At 33.3% G+C, this 27,507-nt stretch overlaps 1 long non-coding RNA gene across 3 annotated transcripts in view; it reads left to right on the top strand.

Annotated features, from left to right (window-relative positions):
* Positions 1–205: 205 nt before the first annotated feature.
* The window catches only part of LOC110260141 (uncharacterized), a 63,165-nt gene continuing 35,863 nt past the window's right edge, over positions 206–27,507 (top strand). Inside the window, exons 1-4 of one of the 3 annotated variants that reach the window (XR_014841913.1) lie at positions 206–373; positions 2,328–2,423; positions 12,073–12,166; positions 16,214–19,519. This is a non-coding gene — a long non-coding RNA (uncharacterized LOC110260141). Of the gene's footprint in view, positions 374–2,327; positions 2,424–12,072; positions 12,167–16,213; positions 19,520–27,507 lie in introns of those variants that run through there. The other 2 variants (XR_002342991.2, XR_014841912.1) reach the window with 2 other exon arrangements.

Below are 27,507 nucleotides of genomic sequence, written 5' to 3'. Positions count from 1 at the left end.
TTTCAGAAAGAGAAGAACAAGATGAAGTTGCACTGGCACTTTTTACTTTAGATGTCAGAGGCTAGGCTGTGCGGAGAGAAGGTGGGATGGGCGGGGCTAGAGAGGCTGTTGGCCTTCTGCATGCATGGCCGGAAGTGCCTGGTACTCAGCTGGCGCTCCAACCCTCCCATTTGGTCTCCAACCTCTAGTTTGTTAGGAGGCTGTTAGAGTCCATGTGCGTGATTCCCGGCAAGCAGCTCGAGGTCTTCGCTGGCTTGCTGGCCCTGTCGCTCTGTTTGTTCTCTATTGCTCAGTAGTCGTCAACACCCCCAGAAGCAGGAATGAACGTGGTGCCTTCTCCAGCCCGGGTTCCAGGACAAAGTCTGAGGCTGAGGTATGAGGCTGACTGAGGGTGTGATGGACTTTAACATCTCGCTACAAACTTTGTACTCCTTGTAACATACAAAACAACTCTGCCTGGATTTTTCCAAACAACTTTTATTTCCTCAGTTTCTTCCTTGATCCTAATGGAACAAGAAGCCATCGTTGTAAATTGTATGTATAATTTCAGGAGAAATACTTATGGTTAATTTTAATTTATTTAATGTGCCTTAGTGAAAGCTTAGCTGTAAGGTGCTCAATATAAATTGGGTAATATAGTTAAGAGTTCAGTCTCTGGAGTATGACCACTGGGTTTTCAGTCAGGATTCTACAACTTATTAACTATGTGACCTTAGGGAATATTATGGACCGACTGTTCTTGTCCCCTCAAAAGTTGTGTGTTGAAGCCCTAACTCCTAGTGTGGCTCTGTTTGAAGATGGGACCTGTAAGGAAGTAATTAAATTTAAACGAGATCATAAGGTTGAATCCTTTTCCAGTAGGGTTGGTGTCTATGTAAGAGATGCCTGGAGTTCCCATTGTGGCTCGGCAGGTTCAGAACCCGATATAGTGTCCACGAGGATGTGGGTTTGATCCCTGGCCTCGCTCATTGTGTTAAGCATCCAGTATTGTCACAAACCTGGGAACAGGAACCTCCATGTGCTACAGGTGCAGCCGTTAAAAAAAAAAAAAAAAAAGAGTTCCCATTTCCCCTTCACCCTCTCCACCCTTCTCCTTCCCCTACACAGAGCAAAACCTGGTGAGGACGCAGCAAGAAGGCAGCTATCTGCAAGTCAGGAAGGAAGCCCTACCTGAAAGTGAAGGCAGCTGGAACTTTGATCTTGGGCTTCTAAATTCCAAAACTGTAGGAAAATAAATTTCTGCTCTTTTAAGCTACCTAATCAATGGTATTTTTGTATAGTGTCCTGAGAAGACTAATACACGGAAATTTTTAAATTCTCTGTGCCTTAGTTCCCTTACTGTAAAATTAAGATTACAAATATGCCCACTTCCTAGTGTTGCTTTGATGAACTGAGTGTAAGAAGTTTAATTGATATTAGTTATTCCTATTATAATTATTGAGAATGCAATTTAATGTTCTCTTTATGTATAGGATAGAATGATCTAATTTTATTTGGTGAATGAGTTATTTTAATGAATTGAACATATTAGTATAAGTATTTATATTTATTTTGTATGTACAAGAATGCATATGAACCTGAGATGGATTTGAAGCTTTGTCAAAGAATGATACAGAGGTTTGTGGAATGCAAGGAGAGTAAATTTAAAAAAAATATATTTTTTGGTGTGAATTTTGACTTTTTTTTGCAGGTGTGACTCATATGTGCCCAGACTTAGGTGAATGTTATTTTGAAATTTTCAAGGCTCTTAAACTGTACCCCAAATACCTAAATGCAAATTGTTAGTCTGAGATCTTTTCTCAGACAATGACAAGAAAAAAAAAAACAAAAAAGAGTACAGAGTTTTTGGTCTGTTAAATTAGTTTAGCCTTTATTTTATTTTATTTTTTGGGGGGGTGAAAATTGATAGCCTTATATTTTAATATGAATTTTTGACTACGACCAATTTTTTTTTTTTTGAATGAGTTGATATTTCAGTGTCCTGGAGATATTCAGTCAATTTAGTCAAGCAAAAGTCAGATCAATTATTTGTAATCATAGAAGAGGAAATGAGTAATTGATTTAATTAATGATATATTTCTTTAAACTGGTGACTTTTAGGCAAAACCTCAATAGCTTCCTTCCTATGTGTTAATACCCCAAGACAGTGACTTATGTCACTGTGTAGGCAAGATTACTTACTGCATTAGGTTCTTGAATAAAGTATTTGGGATCTAGAATTGAAAGTAGATGTGATTGTACAGGGTGGGTGGGGAGGAGCCAGCTGTCATCAGTCAGTTGCCTGATTCATCTAACAATGTTCCTACCATTCTTAAAAAATTTCCTAGGTTGTCACTGATGCCTTTGACGGCAGGATGCAATTCTTGAAAGAAAATAAGAAACCCAAGGGTACAGAAAAGTGCTGATCAAAAATCAGAGATAAGGTAGGTCAAACATATTTCTCTGAAAAGATATCTATTTTTTAATCATTTCTATCCTTCCTAATTACCAAGTCTGGTTATTTAGAAGTAGAATAAAAAGAAAGTAGAAAAGATAAGGTGAATATAGAATTTCAGTATCATCAATAAATAAGTTGTATGTGTCTGTTTGCATGTTTTACTATAATCTTATAAAACTGGGTCTTAGTAGCATGAAATTCTATAGTGGATCATAAGTATAATATTATCTGAATAGTATAAATTGTATTATGATGCTTATAGTGGAATAATAAAGTCTTTTAATAAGCACTAGAAAAATCCTAAATGTAAAATGAAGTAATAAAAACTAGGTTTAAAATAAAATACTTTATAACACTGTAATTTGTTTGGCACCTTAATTAAATTATCTGAACTTAGTATTATAAGTTCAGTGTGTAATTAGATAATTCCTTTGTCTAAGAAAAAGGGAATTCTTAAAAATTCTTTTTCACTTGTTATGAATATTTAAATATTAATGTATTTTATATGCACTTTATTAGTGCATAGGCAGGGCAGAGAAAAATTTAACTTAAAAAAATGCATGCATGTTAAAAAGTGGTAAAAATTTGTTTTGTATTGAATTCTGACCCCAAAATATCTGAGAGAGAATAGAAGTAACTAATATATCCATTTTTAAAATATTGCATTAGGAATAATTTTTATTGCTGGAAAGTAATGAAAAGACAAGGAACAGCATTTTTCTCAGTAAAGTAAAAAGTGCATTTGCAAGCTTTTAGTATCTACAAATGCTGTTTGAAGATGATATTAATATCTGTTAATGCCTCTGAAGCAAAGAAAATCAAATCAATGTGAAAAATATTAGAACTAAGAACATTTGGTAAAGTGACTTTGCAAAATAAATATTATAAATCAAATAGCTTTATCAATAATAAACCTTAAAAAAGACCAAAAATTACAGTGAAGTGATAAAGTATGAAACTCTAGGAATAATCTCAACAAAAATGTGTCATATGAGCAAATTTAAGATCTGTGGATGAAATAAATGTCTACTTTTTTCCTCTTTTGCATCCCTAATGTTTTGAGTAGTGCTGGACTCATAGCCCACAAAATAATTGTTGAATAGCTAATGAATCAACCTTGTGTAGTAGTATGTAGAAAATATTTTGGGAAGTGCTTTCACGATGTAAAAATATTGCAGTGTTGACATTCATATATGTGTGTCTGTGTGTTGTGTTTAATATAAAGTGACTATCCTTTTCAAAACTGGATATATTAGTTCTGTTATAGTATTCTACATGACAGAGAAATAATAGAGTTATGTTATTCTAGTATTTAATCAGATAGTCAATTTATTCTTTTCACTTATTTTGCTCCTGAATTTTAATCCCTAGTTTTCATGTACTCTATTTTTGGGATATATAAAGCCAAAATGTTAATTACACCAAAAATAATCAAACACAAGCACTTATATACACATGCAAGCACACACAAATATGCACATCCAGCAGTCAATGAGTCAATCAAAGAAACAAAACCTGATGTCTCAGTTCAAAGCATTATCATGTTTCACCCATCCATTGATCTATCGATCCATCAATGCATTGATCTATCAGCCCACTGACCTGTTGATCCATTGGTCCCCCCATCCTTACATGCATACATATAGTTAAGTTTATTGACCTTTATAAGTATGAACTAGTATTATCAACCCATTTCAGTAAAAGAAACATAAAAGGTAATCATGAGAGAGAGAGTAGAAGAAAATAGAGTATTGACATAAAAGTACAGGAAAGGAAGGATTTCAAGGAGCTGGGAGCATCCAGGGCATTGATACAGAGGGATTTTGTCTTGGTAGTATTCTCTTGGATTCATTATTTAGGATGCTACTGATAATTTTCAAGATGGCAGTTTCAGTGGGTTCATTAAGTACAAGCCGAATTCAGATGGATCGAAGGTAAGTGGGGTGAGATGGAAGTAAAGAGTTGAAGATGTGGCATCCTTATCAGTACTGCTCTTACATCTGGGAAAGAGTGGCCCCTACCAGCATTATAAAAGGACACACATACCACAAGCACATTGACTCACAAATTTATTAAAGAACACACAGGTAGTGCTGTTATTAGGGATCTAGACTACAGTGCTTTTATAACACATGTAGTGATCTTAAATATCCTTTTTTTGTGACACACCATTCAGTCTTCAGGGAAATGTTTCTTTTTATCCCTTGCACCATGTCCTTGAAACAAAAAGTAACAGTGTCTGAATGTCATGAAGATTTGTGTGTCAGGCCAATGTCAAGATTACAAATGGATGGATATACCTTCAAAGTGCAGAAATGACCTAAGCATCAAAAATGCTTAGGTAAAAGAAAAAAAGAACTTGTTAACTAAATAGTCAAATTTTTCCTTCCATATAGAAGAACGTTATAGATTCTTTCATAAGGAAGTACCATCCCAGTATTTCTCTGAATGTCCATTCTCTGGTCCTCTGTGTTCCAATTCCTGATTCTGGAGGCACTCAAAAATAGTACAAAATTTGCAGCACTTGCATGGCTGCTGAGAATTATTTTTGTAATGTTAAACAAACCATGTCATTATAATGATTTTTAAATTACTTGTTTTTTAAGTTTATGTTTTTCAATGAAGATATATTCAAAATTTGGATGCTTTGAATACAATAACATTTAAAATTTTAATTCTTAGATCATTACAGTCAGTAGGAAAAAAAACCATAATATTGCTTAAAAATAATTTGTGATTTTGATGAAATAAAGGAAAAAAATATTTTGGAATATATTCTGAATTAGGTATGCCTTCGTCTATTACATCTCTAAACACTGCAAGCTCAACAAGATAATGTCCATACATATGCAATATTTACTAAATTCAATCATCTTCAATATATTGATAATTTTAGTCACATTAAAAACATAGTTTTATAAATGTTTTTCATTTCAAAAAGTCTTGAAAGTAGATTTGTCAAAGGAAAAGAAAACATTTTTATTTAACAATATGTTACTTGGTTTATAACTTTTACACACTTAGAATGGTTTATGGACTTTGAGTTCTTGCTTTGGGTTTTGCAAATTTTGGTAGTGGATCTAGTGTGAATATATTCTTGAACATTTGTCCACTTATGTAGTTTGAGATAAATTTATAATGTAGAATTGCAAAGTAAAGAGAAAGCACTTTTTTGTGAATATTTAAATTTGTAATGATTTCATAGTAAAGGCACCTTTAACCAGTGAAAATATTATTTTTGAGTACTGTTTACTACCTCTGTATCAGAACATCCCTCATAATTTTGTTTTTGAATGTGTGAGTTATTATAGTGTTGCAAAATTCTACAGAGCTGTTGCAAATGTCCTGAAGAGGCAGAGAGGAAATCAGCGGAGGCCTGGGGAGGTGGGAAAAACTAGGTTTTTTTTTTTTAGTCAGTGGTCTCTGAGCTGCAATTTTGTTAAGAATCAATAGTCCCTCAGCCTGGAAACTTGGTGGTGGGTCCCCTGGTGCATATACATTTTTATATTCTGTCAGGACAAATTGCATTTTAAAAGACTATACACAAATATATTTCTGTTAGAAAATATAAATCAGAAAATTTATGAAAGAAAGGGGAGAATAAAAATTGCATACAATCCTATATCCAGAGAAAAATTGCTATGGTACTTTTGAATTTTCAGACTTATATGTATGTGATTTTGTATATGTTAAATGTATATATGCATATGTATGTGGTATATGTATAAATGTTTGTGTATATGTACATACACTTTTAAAATGTATCTCCCATTTAATATACTGTGAACATAAATCTATGCCAGTGCATATCTAGGGTTACATTGCATTGGTATATGAATATACCTTAATATATTCATTTATAATTTATGTCACATTCTTAGATATCTAAGATGCTTTTGCTTCTATAAATAATTCCAAGACAAATATTTATGTACTTAAATGTTTAGATCTGGTCCATCTATTACTTTAAAGCATGTTCTGCAAGTGGGATTACCAATTTTAAAATAAACACTTTAAAGCTTTTAGTAGGTATTATCAAATAACCCTTCATAAAGGGTTATTTTATCCTACAATATATGAAATTAATTCTCCAGCCACTGTCACCCTTCTGTTTTTACTCTTTACTGCTCTCAATGGCAACTCATAATTTTTGTTTTATTGTGTATAGTTGCAAAAAATTTTGAACTTTCATATCTTTATGGAAAAATGCATTTATTTGTGAATTGTTTGATCATATAATTTCCATATTATTGTTTGATGTCTTCAATCTATTCTTATTTATGAATACACCTTAGGCATAAAAATATTAAAACCTCAATTTCACAATTATAAAACTATTTATTGACCAGTGCTCTGTTTAGTGGAGGGCACTAAAATAGACAGACATGACAGATGAGCTGAGTGACTTATTTAATGATCAAGCCAAGGAAAAACAGAAGAAAAGGAGAGATGAATTTCACACCCAAAAAGCTGTTTTAATTGAGACAGGTTAAAACGTGTAAATTTTATTTACATTACTTTAGAGCAAGTAATCTGGCTCTATAATTCTTATTGCTATATTTTCCATCTTTTGCTTTATGTTAATTAATTATAAGTATGTGAATATATGGAAAAAATTCAAGTAATACTAAGCAACTTATAACTGAAAACAGCCGTTTGCCCTGCCCTCTTCCTCCCCATCCTTCGTCCCACTGTATAGAAGCAGCCACCTTCATAACTTTCACTTATTGGAACAGTTATTTTCTTATATACTTCTAAATAATGTATTTAAACATCTATCTTTTTGATCTTCAAATTTTAGGTATTATAAGTCAATTTTATGCTAAGAAAGGCAGGCTTTAGATTTTTAACACTGTTAACACACACACATACACGCAATGAACATCTATATTTCCTTAAAATTATAATTTTTTGTGTAAACCATTTTTCTTGGTGCCTAATACAAAACTATTACCTGAGGTTTCTCAGTCTTAGCCCTGTCGACATTTGATTTGGATGATCTTTATTGTGAGGGGTGTGTACCATAGGATATTTAGCAGTATCCCTCACATCTGTCCACTAGATCTTAACACATTTTAGTTGTAATGTCCAAAAATACCTCCAGACATTACCAAATAGCTCCTGAGGACAAAATTGCTTCTGGTTGATAACCACTAATTTCATTTTGTGAATGATGACCCTTGCTATTAAGTATTATTCACTACTGAAATAATGTTATATAATTATTTTACAGTTCTATCATATAACTTTTGTTTTTATTGAAGTTAATAACCTCGTTGTGTGTGTCTTTGCTTCATTATATACGTAAATTCACTGACAGAGTCATGATACCTCTTAATATGCCAAAGATACCGTTACTCTGTCAATTAAGTTTTCTCTGGGTGGTACCTCCATATTCCTCCTACAGTGTGAACTGCTTTCTCTCTCAGATATATTATTGTCATCTTACAACTTCTCCTTGACATACTAAGAATTTCATTTTCCTCACTAATCTGATAAATAGCATTTCCTGAATATGTATATATTGGTCATAAATTGCTCTTGGCTGCTCATAAAAGACACCAAAACAACAGTGGCTTACAGAAGCAATAAATTGATTTTTTGCTGATATGAAAGTAGTAGAGAGCTAGTCCTGGGGAGTTATGGTAGTGCCAGAAGTTGTCAGAGCTCCTGGCTTCTTCTCTTTTTCTGTTACACCGTGCTTACGCACAATTCTGATGGTCCAAAAATGTCTGCTGAGTCTCTGGCATTACATCTGCACTCAAAGCAAGAAACAGGAAGAAGTCAGGAGAAGATGAAAGGGTTCTTGTATAAAACTTGGTTTGATTTTGTATAAATTTTATGTTGGAAATCCTATTCCCTTAGATTAACGTATGGAAACTATTCCTTCGTTGTCTTCTGGATTTCAGTGTTGCTACTGAGAAGCCACATGTTATTCTGATTCTTGATTTTTCATGCTCATTTCCCCCCTTTATGGTTGCTTTACCATCTTTTGTTTATCTTTACTGTTTTTCAGATTTCATGACAGTCATCTTGGCTTGAATCTTTTTCATTCATTGTGCTGAACACTTAGAGGAGATTTTCAATCTGGAAACTCAATTTCTTTTGGACAATTTTCTTTTAATATTTCCTTTTTAAAAAATTATTTTTTTCTCATTTAAAAAGTTAAAATAATTTTATTGAAGTACTGTTGATTTACAATATAATGTTTCTTTGATTTACTCTTCTCTACTTTTTCTATACTTTGATTTTGTATGTTAGTGCTCTAATTAGTTGAATGTTGGAATACCTGGATTGATCCTATATTTTCTCTTTTTTTTTCCTCTTTTATTTTTTAATTATTTTCTTTTTGGTTCTGTGTGTCTGATAATTCCTTTCAATTTTATCTTCAAACTCTTATCTCAAATTTCTTATTTCTGCTGTCCAATTATATTTTTCTTTTTGTTCTTTGTTTCTATTTTATAGCAATCTGTACAACATGATTTTATTTTTTTAATTTTTAATTTTTTTTGCTTTTTAGGGCCACCCCTGTGGCATATGGAGGTTCCCAGGCTGGGGTAAAATCAGAGCTGTAGCAATGTCAGATCTGAGCCATGTCTGGGACCTACAGCTCAGGCAACACCAGATCTTTAACCTAGTGAGGCTAGGGAGCAAACCTACATCCTCATGGATGCTAGTCAGATTTGTTTCTGCTGAGCCACAATGGGAATTCCTGTACAACATTATTTTAATAACTTCTCATCTCTCTGAGACCATTAATGATAAATATTAGTATTTTCTTCTGCTTCTGCAAGGTGCTTTTTCCATGTTTTGGTATTTTCTTTTCAATTTTCATTAAGGGACATTCCTCAAATAACTTGTAATGATATGTTAATCTATTCCTTTTTAAGAAGGGGTGCTTAACTGGTAATTGGAAGCTCTTTGTACATAGTTCCTCATCTTTATATAGCACTGATTGATAGGGACTTTGCCATTTCATTGGGAAATAATCCAAAGTCTTTATCTGTAGATATGTTTTTTTCCAGTTTTATTGAGATATAATTGGCATATAATATTTTATGGGTATAATGTGTATGACATAATGACTTGATGTGTATATATATATATATATATATGGTGTTTTCTAGTTCTGCTCAGAGTTCCTGTGAGAGGCTACTCTAACCCATTGTCCATGAGAGGGGTATAAATATGGCTGGTAGTATTCTGGAAGGGGAACATGAAAACTGGCATGCAAACCTTCTTTAAGGATGTGCATGTCCTCATTTATACAGCCTCAAATCCACAGGTTCTTAAGTTGAGATTTTTCAGAAATTTTACTCCAGGTTTGAGGAGTAGGTCTGAGGATCTAAAGTCTCTTTATAAAGACTTCAAACAAATCCTCCCTTCTTCAGATCCATTCTCTACTTCTGCCTATATACCAGCTTACACATGTACCTGCAGCCAATTACTGAGTCTCTAGGGGTTTTCTGGCTGGAATCGGTTTCAGGTGTCTCCCCTGCTAGGTCAGTTGCCACTGACGGATCTTATTTTCATCATCTACATCTTTGGTGATATACCTGTGTGCTCTAATTAGCTCTTTCATTTACTTTGTCTTTGTATTGTATCTGTTTTTTTAAATTTATTTATTTCCATTTTGGGGGTATTCTTCCACATAATTCCTTTAAGTAAAGAAGTTTCAAAGAACAGGTTACATCTCACTGGCACAACATAGCATTGATAGGAAATGCAGGAGTAGTAGGAGAAGAGTAGAGAGGAATAGGTGTGCAGTGGTCAGAGTATTTTTCTAATTTTCTAATATATGACTGAAATGGAAGATTTTTCCTATTCAAGTTATCTTTAAGAATTACATTGCCTTACTTGTCAGGTACTTTGCAACATGCTTTCCATCATAAATTTAGTGATAATGGCCTTATTAATTAGATTATGCTTAATCCATAGTGTATTTTGTACTTTTCCTCAGCTTAGCTCAATATCTGCCCGTTAAGTGCAAGGTACTTCTCAGATGACATGGTGTTTGAAATGCCATGTGGGAATAAATAGTTGCATTTGATTTTCGATTATTTCCAAAAGGCATCAGTGAAAAGCTGTGGTAAAATATATTAAGTTTTAACCCTTGGGTAAAGGAAATTACTTCATTTCAGCTACTGTATCTTGTCTCTTAAAAAAATGTTTACCCATATCATTAAGAGGTATGTTGTATTATATATCTCAAAGTAGAATATTTTTTTGCACCCTAATTAAATAGATTTCATATCCTGGGTTAAGCAAAAACAAGATAACAGCAATTAGATTTGGCTTTAAATTTTCAGATGTTCAGGAAAAGAAAAAATAGAAATGCAGAGGGTTTAATTACTTTTATTTGTATGTTTTGACAAAAGGAAAATGTGAGTATAAATTTTTTTCCTTGCGAAAAATGTGGAAATTTGTTTCTTTGATTTTGTACAGAGAACAACTAGGAATAAAATCTTCAAACCTAAAGATACATTGCCCAAACTAATGGTTTTGATATTGACCTTCAGTAGAGGCAAAGAACATTACATTAAGTTGTGCCTTAGTGAAAGCAGTTCTTTGAAGGGCTGAGATAATGTGGTAAATGTGCTTTATTGTCTGATGGTTTAATACAGGAATGGATCTTAAGGAATTAGGCAAATGGATGTCAGTACATCCATTAAATTCTTTCAAATATCATTGAGTAGAAGAAAGCTTAAGATTCCATAGAATTTCTTTAGGAAATTCAGTACTTCTGTAGACATTTAGGAGTATTGCAGGTTATTTCTCTGAAGTAATCATGATTATGTCCCTATAACTGAAATTCTTTATGATGTTTGTAACTTGTGAAGTGGTCTCAGATTCATTTCTTTGTTTCCCTAGGCATGGGTAAAGATCTATGTTTTTATTTGATTGCACATATAGAAGATTTTATTCTTGTTGATATCTAGGAAGCTGAGTGTTCAGAAAGTATATATGCATAGATTGAATACATACTTATATTCTTTTTAAATAACCTCCCATCTAGAAACATAAATTTAAAGATTTATGTTCAGCAATTTATAGCATACTTATTATTTACTTCTAAGTTCAATGTGAAAAAAGTTAGATAACTATCTTCATCTACTTGGGCTGCCATAATAAAATACCATAGACTAGGTGGCTTCAACAAAAGAGATTTATTTTCTGAGTTTTAAAGTCTAGATCAGGGTGTTATACGATCATCATCTCATGAGGACTCTTTTCCTGGCTTGTAGAAGGACATCTCTCTGTGTCTTCACCAGGCAGAGAGAGTAGGCTCTCTGGTGTCTCTTCTTATAAGAGCACTGATTCCATAACGAAGACCCTGCCCTCATGACCTCACTTAAGCCTAATTATTACTTCCCAAAGGCCTCATCTTCAAATACCATTATACTGGGAATTAGAGCTTTAACATATACACTGAGGGGGATACAGTTCAGTTCATAGCAACATTTCCTGGGTTTTCATGGTGAGTATTCTAGTTGACCTTTAGATTTCCTAGCAGCCAGAGTTTGCAGACTATGATATATGTCCATCTGTTTGTCTGACTGCAAGTACCTGGGCTCATTCAAGATGACCTATGTCTCCTATTTTGGCTACCCCTCCACTTATTTTTTTTTTTTCAGAAAGAACATGGTCAACAGACACATTTTGGAAAAATCCAGAAATGCATAGTTAAGTGACTGGGAGATCTGAAATAAAAGGAGGAAAAAGAGAAAGGTCAGAAGCATGCAGAATTTTTAAACAGATACTATATCAAGCATATTTTCTTATCCACTTTCCATTACACCTAAAAAACATACATAAGCTCATAATTTTAAATGTTTAGTACAACTCTTTCACTTCTCTTTCTACCTAAACATGTAATACAATATATATAAAATAATGTCCTTGATCCTTTCATTTTGCAGATTTCATGTGAAGCCATACATAATAATCATACAAAATTTATCATACTTTTTGAACAGAATCTCAATCTGTTTTATTTCTTTGCCCCTAACTACAGCTGGATGCTAGAACTAGATATGTTAAGCATAGGTTGTCTGTATTTGTGAATGGCCTTTTGTCCCCAGAAAGGGGCTTGAATCATGTCAACAGGATTGGTTACAGGTAAATGCAATGCTTGGTCTTTGATGTAGACAATGGAGTGCTAGGTCTAAAATAGTCCTCTATTATTTTACTCTTTTAAAATATATTGTTTAAATTCTTGAGACCAAAGGAAGGAAAGAATATGAGTGGTTTCATTTCTACCTGTGCCTGGTGCAGACTAAGGGAACATTGTTTTGTGGGTGGTAATAAATGTCTTGTAATTCATGTACTTTATTATTTGTGTTTATGAGATGTAGCTAATCAGGTTAGAAGAGTGAAGGTTGAGCTATATTCCTATGTATGTGTCTCCTTAGGCTGTGAGTTCTTTGAGGGCAGGCTCTAAACATATCTGATTCTGTATCTCCAGAATAGTATTTGCATAAAATAGGGCTCCAAATTCTTACTGACTGACTGACTGAATAAACATTTTCAAAACATATGGACCACAGCATAATTAATTCAGTGTTTTAATTTTTTTCATTTAATTTGCTTTTTTAAATCTTTTTTTTTATTTCTCAATGTTTTAATTTGATTTAATGACCAGTAGTGATAGCTCAAGGTCCTTTAAATTGATGTGCATATGGGGATAGCACAGGGTCATATAAATTGATGTGCATCAAATTTATAACAAAAATGGTGAAGCAGCTAATTTTGTTTCAGTGACAATTATTTATAAGGCTTTCTATTCATCTGACTTAAAGATTAAACCCATATTTCAACCAAAATAATTGTTATAGAGCTTTACTTTCTTGCTGCTGGTTGATTTTCTTTCTTTTCTATTACTTAATTTTTGAAGATTGCCCTGAATTAAAAAAAAAAAAATTTCCAACCTCATTGAAGATTTTGGATGACAATTCTTGATTGAAAAATGCCAGTGGTGATTAGTTTTGGTTATTTCTAATATGCTTACAGAACATTAGAAACTACAGAATTCTTTTTAAAAATGTTAAGTGAGTTTTCATAGAAACTCTTAAATATAGACCAAAATGATTGCAAAGTCAAGGTCATTTTGCAAGGATAAAATTCCTTATTGAATTCTAGTTAACCTGAGGATTCTGGTCAAATTCCAAGTCAAATAATTGCTTTAGGCTCTAGTAAATTTCTTTCCTAGGTTAGAATGCATTCACTTAATTTGAGGATTTCTTCTAGAGATGAATGATTGGTGAATATTGGTGGTGCTTCCTCGCAGACATTGTTGTAATTTGGTTATGTGGAAAATGAATGGAATGTGTGCCAAAGTTGCAGCATTTTATGTCATTTTATGTTTAATTTTCATGGCTCTGTGCTTTCAGTCTGGTGGAGGAGGATCCAGAAAGAAATACTTTATTGCTTTGTCTTAAAATGGAGAACTGGGGTAACTTCAGATGAAATGAGGCAGTATATGATAACAATATCATCATAGCAGTTATTCACAAACCAAACCAAATCAACCATCTGTATAGATGTTAGCTGTAGCAGTGTCAGGAGTGGGTGAGTAGAGTTCATCAGATGAATCATTATACAGGCAGCATTGCCTTGTGGAGAGCATCAGCTTTGGAGTTGTACAGCATTAGTTTCAATTCCCAGTTCTCGCTCTTAGTAGTTGTGTTCTTTTCATCGTTTCAAGTTATTTTTCAGTGTCTGGCAAGTAATAGTTATACTACAAATGGTGGTTATTGTCATTAACCAATAGACAACTAAGGTGTTTTTCTGGAATAGTCACACTATTTCAATCAATGTTTGTCTTGAGCACTTTTGGTTAATGTCAGATGGAATGTTTTGTTAGGGTTAAGTCTTTGTTCTGTGATTTTTGCTACTCAACAGATATCCTTCACTTTTGGTTTAAAAAGCAGAAGCCCCTAAGGGTTAGATGGTTTATTTTTGTTAGATATTTTAATAGAAGAAACAGTAAAAAAAACCCTCCCTAACAGTAAGAGAATGGTCATTCCTTCTAAATTTTGGTCATATATTCAGGAAGATAGTGATAGTAGCTAATAAGGAAATTAATGGTTTCTGAAAGGCTAGTCTATGCACCTTGGGTCATATTGAGATTTGCCTTATAGACTACACTGCCTGATTAATTTTATATACTGGAGGCACATATGGTATTGGGTGTGAAGAGGAGTAAGATCCTGAGGCTTCTTACTCAACTGTTCATTTGTTAGGGACTAAGAAGGCCATGCCTAAATTAATCAAGTCTAAAAGATACGTTTGGTCTATTCCTGATATTGTATTGAACTTAAGCCTTTGATTTTAATGTCAGAAATTCCAGTTTTGCTCTTTACTACCTCTGTGACCTCCAGTGAATTCCTGGACTTCTCTTGACTTAGTGTCTTTATCTATAAAATTATAATAATTTGTCCCATGTCATGCTAAGTTTTATCCAGAACTCTATTACTAGATAATGCAAGGAAAGTCTTGTTTTAATACATAAGTGTGAAATATCTGTTCAGAAAATGATTGATGGTATCTGAACCAAGTTTTTGAGTCTTAAAAAGGCAACTGATATTTGTTGACAAAGCACACATACTGTGTACAATATAGATGTTAGACTATTATTATATGTACTTATCTCATTTAATCCACATAGCAGTCATGTTGAGTAGGTTCCCTTATCTTCATGTACCAGGTGAGGGAACAAAGTCTTAGGCTGGTTTAGTGGCTTGTTAAGTCACACAGCTAGAGGCTTATGATGACAAAACTTTATTCAGTTTGTCTGTTATCTGATACCAGATTCTATTCTTATGGAATGTATTATATTCCTGGGTCTGTGTTGTTTGCTAATACCAAAATATCTTCATTTCTTCTTGATTAGTTTATCCTTCTTATGCTGAGCCTGCATGCTTTACTTTAGCCTACATGTCTGCTTGATTTAGGGTTTGTAAATATGTATCTATCCATTTCAACTGTCAGGAAATCCATGCTATCGGTTTTCTGGTTAGCAGGTATAGTAAAGAGAAATATGATTTGCACAGGTTATTTTATAGCATTATTGTTTAACTTCAAATGCAGACACATTTATTTTATATGCATTTAATAAATGAAAGACCAATGGTCTCAGATTCCTTGATGTCCTCTTGAGAAAACATCAAATATAACAAAGATTTACTAATATTTTTCTCATTAAGTCACATATGGATTTATTCTATACAAAGGCAGAGCCTGCATATCTGTGGCAGAATCAGGCATGACTGAAGGATGAAGTCATTCATAATTGCCAAGGAATATTAATACTATACTTCTAAGAGTGGAAGTGCTGTTATCTCTGTGTCCACCTGCCAAAAGTATTGCGGCGGGGCATAGAAAACTAGAAATTCTCCAGCTGCACCAATATGACAGCTCTAGAATGATTTGAAAGTGGAAGAAAGCAGAATTATTGATTTTGAGATATTTTGATATGTCAGTTCCAGCCTTGACCAAATCCAATCTTTAATGAAAAATGGAGAATTCAGAAACAAAGAAGTTAAATTAATTTGTCATTCTCCCTCCCATTAATAGCTGAATTTATATTTTACATTTTAAGATGGTGGATAGATAATGCAAAGTAAATAGTTGATAAACTTAAGTAGATAAACCTGTATACAGAATGCAACTAAACTTGCTGCTTAAAACAGTGTTTAAGCTTGAAAACTTTGAAAAGCTTTGATTTTACTTAAAGGCTTGAGTAACACAAAACTAATTTTTTTTCATATTTTTCAGGTTATAGATAGAATGAAAATAAAATTGCCAATCATTTGAGAATTTTACTTTAACACTTCATGGATAGTGTTTTTTAAACTTGTACGTACTCCTCATTAAGTGGAATTTACGTAACTCGGGACAATGCAAGGATGATCCTGGCTCTTTATATGTGGACCTTTTAAATCCCTGGCCTTCACCACTCATATATCTGGCCCAAATCTCAGCAAATGACCCTATGTCAGAAGGAAAATAGGATCAACCTAACAAATTCTCCTAACTTTCTTCCCTACCACTCATTATAAATATTCGCTTATTCAACAACTAGTTATTAAGAATCCGTTTGATGACAGGCTCTTTTCTAGGCACTGGAGATACTGTATTGATTGAAATAGATAAATGCTTCCATGGACGTTAGATTCTGGTGAGTGGAGGAGGGAGTTAAAGAATAAGTAAATATGTAATATAGCAGGTGGTGGTAGGGACTAATGAGTTCACTCTACAATAAGGTAGTCTGGAAAGGCTTCACTGAGAAGGTAATATCTGTACAAAGGAAGCTAGGGTGGGGAACATGTCAATCTGGAGAAGAACATTTTAGTAGAAGAAACACAAAGTGGAAAAATCTCGAGAGAGGAACATGCCTGCCACATGAAAGAACAACTAGGGGGTCAAAGTTGTTGGAATAATCACTGAAAGAAGGTGGTATGGTTCATGCAAAACTTTTTTCACAATTGTACAAACTGAAAATAATAAAAATGTGTAATTGATATGGTAAGACGGGAGATAGAATCATAAGAATGCTCAGTTAATGTCAAAGAAAGCAAAAAGGAAATAAAAAATAGATGGAACAAATAAAAACATCTATAAAGTTGCAGACTTTACTAAAACACATACTCTGTATTGATAATCACGTAAATGCTCTAAACTTATCAAGTAAAAGACATATTTTGTCAGATTGGATATAACAAAAAACAATGTCTTGTTTTTAAAACTTATTTTATTGATATATAGTTGATTTACAACGTTGCATTAGTTTCTGCTGTACAGCAAAGTGGTTCTATATATATATGTATATATACATATTTCTTTCTTTTTTATATTCTTTTCCATTATGTTTTATTTTAAGAAATTTACTATAGTCCCTGTGCTAAACAGTAGGACCTTGTTGTTTATCTATCCTATATATAATATTTTGCCTCTGCTATTCTCAAATTCCCAAGGCTTCCCTCCCCATCCACCTTCCCCTTAGCAACCACAAGTCTGTGCTCTATGCAAAAAGACCCAATTCTATGCTCTCCACAAGAAACCCACTTTAAAAATAGAAAAATAAGAAGGATAAAATATTAGGATTGAAAAATATATACCATACAAATAATAAAAAAAGAAAGCTAGAGTAGCTGTACTAATATAAGATAAATAAGACTTTAGAACAAGAAATAGTATTAGAAATCAAGAGGTATTTCATGACATAAATGGGTCAATTCTCCAAGAAGGCTTATCAATTATAAATAAGTACGCCCTAAAAGAAAAGGCAAAAACTGACAGAACTTAGGAGGAAAGAGTAAATATACAATTTTAGTTAAAGATTTCATCATGCCTCTCATTAACCGATATGACAGAAAATAAACATGACCTAAATAATATCAACCAAGTTGATCTAATAGACATTTATAGACCACTCTCCTCTAAACACACACATGCGCACACCACACTCACTCATTCACGTACAGAGCAGAATACACATTTTTACAAATGCACAAGGAATAATCACCAAATTTACCATATTCTGAGCTATGAAATAAAACGTACTTAAAATAATAGAAAGTATACAAAATTTGTTCTTAGACCTTAGAGAAGTTAAACTAGAAACAAACAATAGATTTCCAGGAAGTACTGAAATGTCATAACTCTCTAGCTGCACTTCCATCAACCTTACATCCTGTGGCTAAGGGTCCACAAAAGACTGCTATTGAATCCTTTGACCCACTCCTCATTGGCTGTAGCTCTTATTTTCAGTCATGCTCCTGTACCTTTTAAAATTTTTTTATTGGAGTATAATTGGCTACAAAGTTGTGTTAGTTTCAGGTTTCATCAGAAGATCTAAAGGCAGTTCTCCAAAGGACAAACAGATGCTCCTGTATTTTTGACTCGAGATTGATCTTGATTTCCTTATCTTGACCCTAGGTACCATTTTAAGACTTTGGTTAAATTGTGCCATTGCCTTCTTTTGCTTTCCACTGCTCTGAGTGGGATGCTGCACACAACTATGATCCCTTAAGCCCCCAAATTCCTACCTACATCTATGACCAAGGCCCATAAGATTAACACTTGTAAGTAAAGTTTATCCAGAAGAGTCAGTCATTATCTAATTTACGCTCTTACTGTTTGTTGCCCGTGATTAAATGAAATATAATATATATTTTGTGCAATCCTTTTCATGAGACAAGTTTGCAATAAATCCTTGTTGTTAGTATCTTTTTTTTTTTTTGGTTTTTTGTTTTCGTGTTATTATACATTGCAATATTTGTTCTATTTTAATTCTTGGTTTCTCTTTATTTTTGATTATTTTAATTATTTTCAATGCATTAAACTCATCAATGAATTCTTTGTCTGGATTTTCTAACATTGTACCACATGTGGTCTATAGATGTATGTGGATTTAAATGTTTCTGACTTTTATGTACATAGGATTTATCTTTTAACTTCAAAAAAATTGTTAGAGATTTGTACTGGCTACCAATCTTTAGCTATAGAAAAATGCCTTTTGTTTATAAAATGTAATTCTGTACATTTATATTCCATGTTGAAATTGTATCTACTATAAATTTCTTTGAAAATGTGCTGAAACATGGTCAGTGGGGAAATCTTTAAGCAAGAAATATTGAACAAAATAAGATAAAGTACCCCCAAAATTTCTGTTGCTTATAGGAGCTATTTAACCCCATGGTTTCATCATATCAAGATCCAAAATTCGCTAAGGAGTGGATTGATATTGGATGTATACAAATTATATTACATAAGCAGATACTTTTTGCCCTCATATTGTATGGACTGGGCTTATAATTCTTGTTTCTGAAGAGTTACAATAGCAGATTCCCGGACTCAGTAAGTCAGTATTTTTGAGTTCCTACTATGTAGAGTACATTTGGGGGAGATTGATTAGAAAGAGTCCCTGCTTCCAGTATTCTCATAGTTTAATGTCAAGGCAATACCACTATTATTGTTCCTAATTTTGAGACAAATGACAACAATATTATACGTTAATATATGTGTATGACACGGTTCCAAGGAATTTATATCTATTGTTAAAATTAAATTATTGCAAAACCTTTTGTAGTAGATATAGTTATCACCTCAATTTAACAACAAAACAAAGTCCTAAATATTTTAACAAGCTTAATCAAAATCATGCAGTTATTTAGTAAAGGGGCTGGAATTTCTACCCAGTCTTATGCTGGCTCTTGTTCTCTTTGCCACTGTAGCCTGTTTCCTCTCTAAGTTTCACAAGTAAAAAAAAGCATATTGACTAAATCATAGTTCATTGTAACAATCTAGAAATATTGTGGGCAGTACATGATTAATTGCTAAAAGAATGGTAAAGACAAAATCTTTGGGCTTATCCTGAGTTTTTACCATATTCAAAGTCTACCTTCTATCTCTTCTCTTGTATATCTCCTCCTTTAAACAATCTCCTTGAAGAGTTCCCTTCATAGCGTGGTGGAAACGAATCCAACTAGGAACCATGAGGTTGCAGGTTCCATCCCTGGCCTTGCTTAGTGGGTTGGGGATCCAGCGTTGCCGTGAGCTGTGGTGTAGGTCGCAGATGCAGCTTGGATTGGGCATTGCTGTGGCTGTGGCGTTGGCTGGCGGAAACAGCTCCAATTAGCCTCTATCCTGGGAACCTCCATGTGCCATGGGTGAGGCCCTAAAAAGACAAAAAAACAAACAAACAAAAAAACCCCGAAAAACCTACTTGTAAATTTGATAGAAAATTCCAAAATTATGTAAATTTACTCAATGTGTTTTTCCTGTACACATTTGAAAAAAAATGTACTGATTAAAATTTTGCTCTTTTGGAAAATATGCATACTGAACCCCTGTTAGCATATATAAACCAATTAACCTACCCACTTATACATCAGAATTAAAATGATGGCTTTGATTGAATTTTTGCCAAATGAATTCAATTAAAATATTTTTAATATCAATCAAATGTGGGAGTTTCCTTGTGGCTCAGTAGGTCAAGGATCTGGCATTGTCACTGCTGTGGTGTGGGTTTGATTTCTACCCTGGGAATTTCCACATAGCTGTGAACTTGACCAACTAAATAAATAAATAAAAAACTTCAAAAAAAAAAAAACTATCAATTGTGAGCCAAATAGCCATATTATAAATAACAAATGTCTGGCTGTAACTAAAAACGATAGCTTTTCAATACATGTTCTTGTACTGTATTTCATTTTTTCCTTTATTTTAAAGTTCCTCTCCATGATAGTTTTTTTATCTGTTATTTTTATTTTTTAAAATTATTATTATTATTATTTTTGCTTTTTAGGGCCAAACTTGTGGCATGTGGAGGTTCCCAGGCTAGGGGTCCATTCAGAGTGACAGCTGCTGGCCTATGCCACAGCCACAGCAACGCGGGATCCGAGCCACGTCTGCAGCCTACACCACAGCTCATAGCAATGCTGGATCCTTGACCCACTGAACAAGGCCATGGATCGAATCTGCAGCCTCAGGGTGCCTAGTGAGATTCATTTCTGCTGTGCCACAATGGGAACTCCTGTGGTACTTTAGAGGTTCACAAAATTCTTTTTTTTTTTTTTTTTTATTTTCCCACTGTACAGCAAGGGGGTCAGGTTATCCTTACATGTATACATTGCAATTACAGTTTTTCCCCCACTCTTTCTTCTGTTGCAACATGAGTATCTAGACATAGTTCTCAATGCTATTCAGCAGGATCTCCTTGTAAATCTATTCTAGGTTGTGTCTGAAAAACACTCTCTGACATTAACATGATGAATATTTTCTCAGGTCAATCTCCCAAAGCAATAGAAATTAGAGCAAAAATAAACCCATGGTACCTCATCAAACTGAAAAGCTTTTGCACAGCAAAGGAAACCAAAAAGAAAACAAAAAGACAACTTACAGAATGGGAGAAAATAGTTTCAAATGATACAACTGACAAGGGCTTAATCTCTAGAATATATAAGCAACTTATACAACTCAACAGCAAAAAAACCAATCAATCAATGGAAAAATGGGCAAAAGACCTGAATAGACTGTTCTCCAAGGAAGATATACAGATGGCCAACAAACACATGAAAAAATGCTCAACATCGCTGATTATAAGAGAAATGCAAATCAAAACTACCATGAGATACCACCTCACACCAGTCAGAATGGCCATCATTAATAAATCCACAAATAACAAGTGCTGGAGGGGCTGTGGAGAAAAGGGAACCCTCCTGCACTGTTGGTGGGAATGTCAACTGGTACAGCCACTATGGAGAACAGTTTGGAGATACCTTAGAAATCTATACAAAATTCTGAAGTAACTGCATTCAGTATGAATGAATAGGACTCTGAAGATTTATGATGCAGCCGTATAACTGTATAAAAGTGAAATCATGTGATGGTGATTTTCTTTGATTGTAAGAAAACGCTTTTTAGAAAGTCAGCTGAGCGTTTTTTTCCTCCCCAGTTCAATGCAGATCATCACTACTTTAGTTAGTGCTTACATTATGTTTTGTGTAGAATGAGGGAGAAAAAAAAATTTGTTTGGATAGGCTTTCCAGTGGTTGGTTCATTTAAAGAACATCCTCAGCAGGAATAATTTTAACCCTACCTTTCCCAAAGAATCAGCATTTTAAAAATATAGATTACTTTCAAAAAAGGGCACATTAATTCCATGAATATTTAGGCCAGTGTAAACACTTTCTAAGTTCAAGGTGGATCTATCTAGAAGAGACTAAATTCAGGTGGTTTTATACACAAACTTCATAAAATCTGTAATATACATGGGGGCATAAGGCAGGAAAGGAATAAGCCTCAGATTCAAAAAATAACTTTTGTTTGCAGCAGGACATTTGAATAGGAGTGCACAAATCCCCAAGCAAAAAGTATATAGTCAGGTTTATGACTTATGAAACTGCTTGGCTGTTGGAGTTTATTTTGAGCATGTCTAATTTGATTTTCCCTTAGTGACTCTTTACAGAGAAGCAAGAAGCCCTTGATGTGATCAAATTGTTGCTTTCCAAAGTATCTTAGTATATGTTGGATATGGTGATGATTGCTTGATTGAGTCCAATATCTGCTGTAATATGCAATTTAATATCTTTAGCACTCAGATTATGTTAAACATTGAAAATGCTTCAGAGTTTTTTTAATAAAAATAATTTAAATCATAATAATCTCTAAAGTGCATGCCCTTCTCTGATAGAATATAAGCACGGAAGCAAAAGCCACTGATTTGTCAGATGGCTGTGGTTCTAATCCCAAGGTCTATGCTTCTCTGAACTTTTATTCTTTCCTAAAATAGAAAACTGCGCCTTTATAATGTGGATGTTTTGAGTAAATAAAAAATTATGTTGCAAAGTATCCTTATTATGAAAGTTTTAGTTATCATAGTTATTTTTCATAATGAACATACAATTATTAACTTAAACTTTGTTTAGCCAGAAAGACATTTCCACTTTTCTTTCAGTATCCAAATTTTTTTCTTGCTTGGCAAGATTTTTCAGATCTGGCTAATTCATTCCATTTTAATTGAATGTCAGCTCTTCATAATGGGTCACTGCTTATTTAGTCCTCTTTTTTTTGGGAAACTCTTAAGCTTCAGTCATCTACTTGAGTAACTTCTGGTTGAGCTGAATGAAACCAATGTTTGAGACAACCAATTGCTTTAAAAACACAAAGTCCGTACCGATTTGGAAAAGAAATCCCAAAGCCAGAGGGAGAAAAATTAAATATTAAGCTTGTCATCTTTCACTAGGATAGCATCATTTAATATAATATTTTATGGTTGCTTATTTGATGTGGTAAAAGATTCTGCCACATATTAACAGATCTTAACAATCTTTGTAATGGATTGCTATAAATAACTTATGAAAAGAATACTACCAAAAGACATTTTTTATTGAATTCTCTTTGATCTGAACATCAGTTGATGTCTATAAAGGGACCTGACATGTCAAAAAAATTATAGAAGAGTTGATTAACTGTTCACAGAAGGTAATCTCAGATTACACGAAGAGTAGAATCATATTAGAGGTAGCAGCTGAATTTGATAAATTTAAGAGCAGCTGGGAAAAACCACAATTTTACAAAAGCATTAATAGTTATTTTGAGGTCTCTGATGCTGATAGTGTTTTGTTTTAAAATATTTTTTATGCAGTGCATTATGCCTTATAAAACATAGTATTTATCAATTTTCTTAATTTATCAATTCATTGATTCCAAACAAGTAAAGTGGAACCTAAATGGTATTAGCTTTCGTGTCAGGGATAAATAAAGTGCTGTTTTAAAATTAGTTAAATTTTGGTTACCTATTTTCCAAAATTTTTCATTATTAGCAGGTACCATACAGTCATAAAGTGTTGATAATAATGTGTCTCAATATGAGCATTTTCAATGGAATCCACTTTTATAGTTTACTTATCAGAAATTCACCACCAAATAGCATTGGCTTATGGGGTCATATTAACAAATTCTGAAGCTTTAAACCCCTTTGTATCCAAATGAGATGGCATCTGTTGAGGTGGATAGGAGAATTCTCTGGATGGTATTGCTTGGTTGCCTAGCAATCATTCACCTGATGTGTTTGGGGAGTTAGGCAATGAGCAAGAAGTCTGACAAAAAAGAGAAGCCACAAGATATTTCACAAAGACTAATTATGTGTACATTAGCATCTGTTTTAACTTCTGCTTGAGAATGTAAAATAATTGAAACTAGGCTGATTGTACCTTTGGATAAGCTATGGAGAAAGAGGGATCTGTTGACAGATAAATTGAGTTGCTCATATGATTTCTTTTGGAAGATAAAGATGATATTCATAGGATATGTCTAAGAATCCAGGAAGAGGTTCACTGTCTACAGTATGAATCGCAATGACCTTGGGAAATAATATTTGAAAAGATGTTCTTTGACATTATTAGCAGTGGAAAAATTCCATTCATATGATTGATTACGCTTAATTAAGCAAGTAGAGATATAACTCATTTTGTGCTCACTTCATTTTATTGTGATTCACAAATATTGTGGTTTTTACAAATTGAAGGTTTGTGGCAACCCTGCACTGTCAGATGATGGTTAGCATTGATTTTTGCAATTTTTTTATTAAGGTATGTACAATGTTTATTATTTAGACATAATGCTGTAGCATACATTAGAGTACAGTATGGTGTAAATGTAATTGTCAAAGGCATTGGGAAAACAAAAGGTTCTTAGGACTTGCTTTATTGCTCTATTTACTTTATTGAAGTGGTCTAGAATGGAAGCCACATTATCTCTGAAGTATGCCTGTATTTATGTCTTTAGTTCTCATCATATAGAGTCTTTTTCTAGAAATTTTATGATTTTGTGATATTAGAAGGTCTTGTGACAATAATAATGGAAGCCATCTAATAAAATGCTACACGTATTAACTGTGTCTGAGTTAGGAAATGCTAAAATTCTTAGACTAGTTCATTTAAAGAACAACATCAGTAGGAACAATTTTAACCTCACATTTCACAGAGAATCAGCATTTTTAATATATAGGTAACTTTAAAAAAAGGGCAGATTAATTCCTTGAGTGGGATATGAAGTAGTAATTTAATGTGGTTTGATTTTCATTTTCCTAATGACTAAAGATATTGAGCATCTCTTCATGTTGACCATTTGTATTCTTTGGGGGAACCGTCTGTTCAAAAACTTGACTCTTTTGTAATTTGGGGTATTTGTCTTTTTGTTACTGAGTTGTAGGAGTTATTTAGATAATCTGGATGCTAGACCTTTATCAGATGTATTATTTGCAAATATTTTATTCCATTTTGTGAGTTATCTTTTCACTGAATTGGTGTCCTTTGATGCACAAAACTTTTAAATTTTGATGAAGTCCAATTTATCTGTTTTTTTGTTTTGTTTTGGTTGCTTCTATTTTTGATGTCATGATTAAGAAACTATTATTTAATCCAAGTTCATTAATATTTATACCTGTTTCCTATTAATAATTTTATAGTTTTAACTCTTACATTTAGGTCTCACATTTATTTTGAATGGATTTTAGTACATTGTATGATGTAGGGGTCTAAATTCTTTCTCTTGCAGGTGGATATCCAACTACTGTAGGTCTGTTATGGAAAAAAAAAACAACTTTTTTTCCCCCTCTTATTGAATAAATTTAGCTACCTTATTGTAAATAAGTTATATGGGTTTATTTCTGGACTCTCAGTTATGTTGTATTTATCTATATGTCTGTTCTTATGCCAGTACTACCTTGTTTGGATACCAATAATTTTTAGAAAGTGTTAAAATTGGGAAGTGTGAGTCCTTCAACTTTGTTTTTCATTATCAAAATTGTTTTGGCTGCTGTGAGTTCCTTGCAGTTCCATGTGAGTTTTAGAATTAGCTTGCCCATTTCTGCAGAAAAAGGAAGTCAGATGTTTAATAGGGAATGCATTGAATCTGTGCATAAATTTGGGGATTATTGCCATCTTGTGATATTAAATCTTCAATCTATAAATATTCGATATCTTTTCATTACTTTAATTCTTTCAACAATGTTTTGTATTTTTGGTGTATTAATCTTGAACAACTTGGTTAAATTTATTTATTTATTTTATTTTTTATATCTTAGAAAATAAAATTGTTGTTTACATTTTAAGACTGCTCACTGCTAGCATATAGCAATGCAACTGCTTTTTATATTGATCTTTTATCCTATAATCTTGGTGAGTCTTTTATTAATTCTAAAAATTAATTTGTGGATTCTTTAGGGTTTTCATATAAGGTCATGCCATTTGTGAGTATGGGATACATATTTCTATTTTTGTGAAAAATATATTAGGGTTTTGATTATGATTTCATTGAATCTGTAGGTCAGTTTGGGTAGTCTGGACATCTTAACAATATTAAGTTTTCAATGCATGAGTGCAACCTGCCTTTTTATTATTTGTGTCTTTGGCTTGAGCAAAATTCTGTAGTTTTCAGTGTATAAGTTTTTCATTATCTTGGTTAGATGATACTAAGTATCTTATCCTTTTGTGCAACTGTAATGGAATTATTTTCTTAATTTCCTTTCAGATTGTTCATTGTTAGTTAATTACTACTTGGTTCCCTTCTATAATTATTTCCTTTTGTTGATGTTATCAATCATTCTCCTGGTTTCTTTTCATTGAGTATGATTTCATTTAGTTTTTGAACATATTTATAATAGCAATTTAAAATTTTTGTCTAGTAACTCCAGTGTCTGAGTTTCCTCAAGGAGAGTTTCTATTAATTTCTTTTTTGGCTTGGTATGGGTCATACTTTCTTGTTTCCTTATTGCCTTATAATTTTTGTGGAAAACTTGACGTTTTGAATATCATGCTTATGAAAATCCTCCCCTTAGCTGTTTGTTGTTGCTTGTTGTTATACACTTAGTGACTGTTTTGAACTAATTTTGTAAAACCTGTACACTTTATTATGCTTGGCCACTGAATTTACCATGCTATTGCCTTAATTATAGGTGGTGATTGGACAAAGATTGTCTTAAATGCCTGGAACTTAAGTAAAATTTCCTGGTTTTCACATGGGCTCTGTGTGTAATTTGGGGAAACCTTCAGTACTCAGTCAGGCAGTTTATGGCTCTGCCTTAGCCTTCACTTCCTGCTTGTGCAGAGACTAAAGATCAGCCAGACTGTCTTTTCTGAACAGGCAGACATGGCCTTCTGGATTCCTAGAACTATGTTGGAGCTTTTCAAAATTATTCTACAAATCATCTCACTCTGTTTTCTTTCTTCCCAAGATTTTGATTAGTCTATTATTTATGCCAATTGTCATCCCTTACCCTTAGGCAACCATGAGTAATATCCTTCCTTGTGAATTTGACCAATACCTCTCTTTAGGTAGCCACCATGGTATTGGACAAGTTCTGGGTTAGGCAAGATGAAGGCAAGCCCTTTGATCCAAGGAGTCACCAGACAGTTCTGCTGATCGACCACATCTCTGCGAATGAATGCTAGTCTAGTCCCTCTAGTAGTGCTCTCTGTATTGGGCATGTGAGCTGTTAAGTCAAGGCCACATTTGAACCTGGTATTGGTTAATGGGATCAAAAAGTAAGTAAAAACACCAGA

The sequence above is a fragment of the Sus scrofa genome, chromosome 3 (genome assembly GCF_054392235.1).
Source record: "Sus scrofa isolate SSC_HxYL_T2T_F1_AM1 chromosome 3, Sscrofa_HxYL_maternal_Yorkshire_Landrace_v2.0, whole genome shotgun sequence".
In the NCBI taxonomy this organism is placed as follows: Eukaryota; Metazoa; Chordata; class Mammalia; order Artiodactyla; family Suidae; genus Sus; species Sus scrofa.
Note: the sequence above shows the minus strand (reverse complement) of the source record. Positions and strands in the feature narration are given on the sequence as shown.